A 6,000-nucleotide genomic window follows, 5' to 3' on the forward strand; every position below is an offset into this window, starting at 1 on the left:
AAACAAAAAAAAATGCGTTTGTGGTTAATGGCAGCTGTATATGTATTTTTTAAGCAGCGCAGGTCGCAAAAATTATTACAAAATTTTGTCGCTGCACGTAATGACTAGAAAAGAACTCGGCGAGGGGCGTGACATCATACAGCCAGCCCTTGCAAACTAAGCCCCCTTGAAGTCGTCCGCTCCACTCTTTCTCTTTCTCGAGACTCCAAAGTCGGCCCCATATGACCGCCAAGTCTCAGCCCTGGCCCATAAATACTCCGTTTTTTTTTCTTTTTATGACAAGACTTGAAAAGTGTAACTACGTTCCCTGCAGAGGTTTTTCCCGCAATGGTGTGCATCCCCTTCCGCCTTATGCGCGGCGCTCCAACAGCTCGGGATCGTGAATATCAGAAAAACTAGTGCTCGCAGCGCTGCTTGCATCGCTAAGCGACTTTCAAGACGCCGCGATTAGCTTGCAGTAGCCATGATGTATGTATCCCTTCTGTCCATAACTTTCCCGCCGCAAGTTTGCAGCCGCGAGAAACTAAACAAGAAAGTGAGGACTTGCTGAACGGCTCCGACACGGCACCGAGTGCGATAAAAACAAAAGGGATGAGAAGGCTCACATTGTGCTTGTCGTCCAGTGCACGAGCTCTGACCTGTGCCAGCCTCCTCACCCTATGGGCTTTTTCAGCACGAGTGACACGTTGGAGCACGTTAAGCCTTCACTGCAGCCATCCAAAATACAGCCATTGCTTGTTGTACACAGACAGCGAATGTTTCGTTGAAATGTTGGCTCTCTATGCCCCCGTCTTTGTGGCTATCTCATTCCTCCTCAAAAGTAATGGCTAGTGTAAAGGTTTTAGTTCGAAAGCGCGCCTTTAGGGACCCGTTCGTGAATTCCGCGTACTAGTCGTCGCAGTTGTCATTGGCGGCGTAGTCAGCGCAACACGCCACCTGACAACCATGGCAGGTAGTAGCAAAGTCCCTTGATACTGAATGTGGCGACACTCTCCTCCAGTCCCGCGTTTTCCTCATCGATTATCCTCGCCCGCCGGCTGTGCGCGCTGCGCACGGCACGCTTCGCAGGCCATCGCGCGCTCGCCGGCCCGATGTGTTCGCTGGCATACGTGAGCGCGCCGAAGTGCGTGCTTTTTACACGCTCTATTATTAAACACAACCAATCAAAAGTGATGCGACATGCGTGACTCTTCCGCGAGCCACATTTATCACCTTCTTGTTCCAGCAATGAAAGCACTAAACGTGAGTGCTTGCGGCGGGAACAATCAAAGCGGACTCCGTCCTCCTCAATAGGTCAGGGATTTTATTAGCATAATATTTACGTTAATTTTGCACATTCCATATTTTTCAGCACATTGACGCTCCGCTAAATGTATATTTGACCTAGCACTACATTTTAGAGAAAATACTGTATATGAAGTTGTTCTTTTCCAATCTAGCGAGGTGAAGATTGCGGTGATTTAGGCGACGAAGTCGTTTCACGAGTGAGTGAGTGGCTGCGAAAATGCCTGAAAATTTTCTTTAATGCGCGTTATGCATTTTTTTGGCAGGTTTCAGACCGAAAGTTTTAAGCTTGGCTCGTCGGAGTGATGCACAGGCCACGGATTTATTGCCTTCATGACAAATTTCACGGCTGCTTGAAAGCGAAGAATTTTATTTTGTAGTTTTTTCGTTAACTTTATTAACTAGTGCAGAAGCCAGCCTGGCCAAGGGTTTGGCTTAAAATTTTGGAGCGATTGCTGGTGCCAACAGAAGAGCTAAGTAAGTGGCGGAAAGGTATACGATATTCTCTTGATGACTCATATACGCTAATCCCTCGAATCCATTCAATGAATGCTTCAGATACCCGTGCTGGTTCAGTATTCAGCGCTGCAAAGCGCGATCAGAAATGATGTATTCATTCAGTGACTAAGTGAGTCTCAGGGAAACGATTCGTAATATATCTTATAAACTACGGAGTTAAAGAATGTGACGTTATATGAAAGCACCATTCAATGCCGTTATCATAACAATTCCCCCAGCGACAAGTTAAAGCTCGCTCGAAAAGGCACCTTTTCTCTGACTCGCTCTTCTGGTGGCATTAGATTCCGGAATCGCGTTAGAGTTGCGTGCAGGGGCGACGGGGGAACGAGTGCCTTAATCGCTCTGAATATTAACATGCTTTATCATCCCTAGACAGAATACGGTGTAAGACCGTTAAAGCTGCCACGCAAGAGCTCAGGGGCACACGGGAGAGAGACTGCCGTACACGCTACGAAAATCAACACGTTTTCAATTTTGCAACAGGTCAAAAGCACGCGTATTTACTAGCAAAAAAAAAATAATAACCTCGACGATGCAAACGTTTTTCGCGGAAAAACACACGAATGGTGTCTTCGACTGGTCGCTCCCGTGATCCGGTTTTATGTGACAGAGTGGGAGCCGCTCTCGCTCTGGGCGCATAGCGAGACTAGTCAAGCCGAATGATGAGCGAGTTTTCAGAGCGGAAGCGCAGGGGGCAGTAGGGGGACGTAACTTCCGGAACCACGACGCGGCACCGCTGCTGGTGCCAACAGTAGCAGCACGTGGTCGCACACAGTCTGCATCGCGGTCGCCGCGTGGCCTGTATCGATCGCTACCCCGGCTCTACGTCCCGCGGGACGCTCATTTTTCGAACATCGCCTACTGGATAGCACGGTCGCCTGAGCTGCTGCTGGAATCGCTGTTGTCATGTGACAGCAACACAGACCGCGTTCCTAGCGTAGTCCTCCGGCGTCTCTTGGACATTTTGCCTCACACAGCGCGGCACCCGCAAAACACAACGCAGCAAGGACGCTACATTAACTGCCTGACTGCGTCAAAAGTCTACACTAGCTTCTGCGAAATGGCGGAAGTGGCTTTGTCACGTGAACTCATCTCGGAGCCGCTCCGATTTTTTTCTCGGAGCGCGTCAGAACGCTCTGAGCTGGTGGTGAGCGCTCAGAAAGAACCAGCCGAATGTAGTCAGAGCGGCCGGTTTCGACCAGCCGAATGTGCGGTCGCCTCTCAGAGCACTCTAGAGCGATTTAAATCGACCAGCCGAAGACATCATAAGACTTGGGAATTAAAATGGCTATAATAAGCGTGATCCTCACGCCAACAGACGCGAACAGAACACACAGTGCAGTGCCATCAAATGGAAAGATTAGCGTTTGAAACGACGCACAATGATCAGCGAATTAAGCAAGATTAACAACTTCCTGAGATCTCCTAAGAGGTGTTAAGTGTGCACACTAGTTTAGGTACCACGAAATGCGCAGTACTTCGCCGAGGACGGTGTGCTTTCTCGGAGCAAAGTCCTTAAGGGCGATGTTGTGGATCCGCTTCTATCTTCGGCTGATGTCATTTTTTCCTCGAGCAATCGCGAACAGCGCGACGCCATTTTCACTCCGGCTTGTGCACTGAAATGCACCGCAATCGGACATAACGCGGCATTAAAAGTAGAGTTCGAATTATCTGCCAGCGCGTAAGTCAACGGAGCTGGACCCGCAGCAGAGGCAGACGGCCTGCACATGGCGCCGGCGAAAGAAAACACAAGAAAACGCTCCTTTTCTGCGCGTTGCCTGGGCGACGGCCGGACGGGCCAATCATCGTTCAGAAAACCGCCGGGCAGAAAGTCGGGCGAGGAGGATGTGCGAGAGGACGCGGCGCGGCGTCAAAGTTCGCAGAAATGCGCTACTTTCAATATCAAGGAGTTCTAGGTAGTAGTAGGGTGCCTCGCCACCTGCCACGGCGAGAGCGGAGGAATGGACAAGCGGGAGGTGGCTGCCACCAAAATATCCCGGAGGGTGGATCCACCTGCCACCCTCCAAGCCACCTGCTAGCGGTAGTATATGGCGTTTGAAAAGCTGTGCTCAAATTTCGCTTTGTCGACTATCGTAATCGACTTTGAATTTTTTTCGACACCGATCTTCAGAATTGGTGTCACCTTTGTAGTGATTAGGATAAAGAAAACTCACGGTTCAGGAGGGCATACGCTGGAGCAGCACGCAGTTCCCGCATTAGTCAATGAATTTTCATCATCAGCAATGCCTTTGTACTGCCTTCCACAGAAGTCATACCCTCATATTATGATGTCTTGTGTTTAATGACGCAAGGGAAGCTTGGCTAATGAGCGCCGTGGTTAACGGGTTACACTTGTACAAGGACTCCTTTTCGCGACAATCTCACCCCATACAAGCCGAGTCCCGAGAAGTCGAGCCAGGAGAAAGTTTTAGACCACTGGAAAGCAGTGCGCAGGCAGTGGCTCTGGGCATCGAACCCCGTACCCCGACATACGAGGCGGACAGTGAGACCACTAAGTTATTGCTGCGGTAAACATTGCGATGACGTTGAGGGTTTGTGTGAGGTTGTAGAAGACGTATGTGGTGCGTCAAAAGCTCCTGGTTTTCAGGGCACGCTTTTCTAGAGTATCTAGGAATGCCGTGTTTACTCAGATAGGGGGCGTTCGCAGACTTTACGGCTATGGTGCCTCAATGAGCCCGCTCTCCTCCGCCGCCGTTCAGGGTGAAGACAACCGCGTAGTCTGCTACGGCGTCCAAAATCTTGTTGCTCATTCCGTAGGCAACTAACGGGTACCGCGCAGCTGGATATATCGTTCGTTTAAAAAAATGGAGGGGGGGGGGGTGCCATTGGCCGCCGCTGCTGCCCCTGCTCTCTGTACCAGGGGCCGCTGGGCCTCCAGGTCCGAGCTGGACAGGGCCGCCTCCCAGCCCTCCCTAGCTGGCTGACTTGTAACGGTTAAATATGTATTCTACTGGAAGGCCCACACCATGTGGTATAGGACAGCATACTGCCCGCAGAAATTGCACCTGTCCGTGAATGTAGGGTCCACGTGTTTTAGTATGGCGGGGTTTAAGAAAGACCCTGTTTGGAGCCGTCTAAGGTGGCATTACCGTCCTGCTGAGGCGTAGATGGTTTGTAATATTCGCGTAAGAGATTAGCGGGATTGCTATGATTGCAGCAGCAGAACCGGGGTATTGAGTGGAACCCGGGGGAAGGAACGCTCAGACAGCCTCGTGAGCGGCCTCGTTCCCTTCAACCCCCTGGTGACCGGGCACCCATACTATCTGTTTTTTACTAAACAGATAACATTTTTTGCTGTTTTTACTAAAGGAAGAAGGAAAAAACAAAGGAGTAGGAGACAGGAAAGTTGTGAGAAATAAGATAAGAAAGTAAAAGATGAAGGGGAGCACAGGATAAGGAGACTGCCGATTTGCCCCGGTCGGGTAAGGCCGGAGGTGCCCTCTGCAGGAAGCTGGGGCCAAAGTGCTGTGGTGCATCCGCTGAGGGGCCTTAAGGGTCCAGACGCTCGGCATCGGCTCAACCACCAGGACCCCCTTTTCCCCGGACACGGCGATGCCACGCACGGCTAAACATGGGTGATCGGGTCCGTGGTGGCGCACTGCTCGCCATCATCCCCCTGCGGGGATGTCCCTGCGGATGCTCGGGAGCCCGTGGTGTCGCAACTCACCAACGCCTGCACGCTACATCTGATGCCCCTTCCGGGGGGGGGGGGGGGGGTAAACAGCGGGGCGCGGCTTGTAAAGTTTGTACATTGCATGTAGTATAATTGTATTCACTTTAGCTACGTTTTCTGTGCTCGACCAGATATCTAGAAGGGGGCCCGTGGCGCCATCACTCGTGCTAGTCTGACGGACGAAGAGGAGGCAGCCAGCATGCGGAAGGCGGAGTGCCCCTATTAATGCCCCTGTTCATTGTACATTTAACCTAACATACGAAAAACACAAAACTGCAACAGGTAAAAACTCACAAGTTTCTTGGTGTCTGATTTAATGAACATTTATCATGGAACACACATATTTCAAAACTTCTCACTGACCTTAGTAAAACTGTTGGTTGTCTTTACCGGATCAGAGATATCTTGCCCATTTCCCTAAAGGTGTCCATATCACGACCGGCTTTATTACTTGGCGACCTGTCCACCGGCGCCGCCTCCGTAGCCCCCGATTTGTTAGTTCG

Source organism: Amblyomma americanum, unplaced genomic scaffold, assembly GCF_052857255.1.
Source record: "Amblyomma americanum isolate KBUSLIRL-KWMA unplaced genomic scaffold, ASM5285725v1 scaffold_34, whole genome shotgun sequence".
Classification (NCBI taxonomy): Eukaryota; Metazoa; Arthropoda; class Arachnida; order Ixodida; family Ixodidae; genus Amblyomma; species Amblyomma americanum.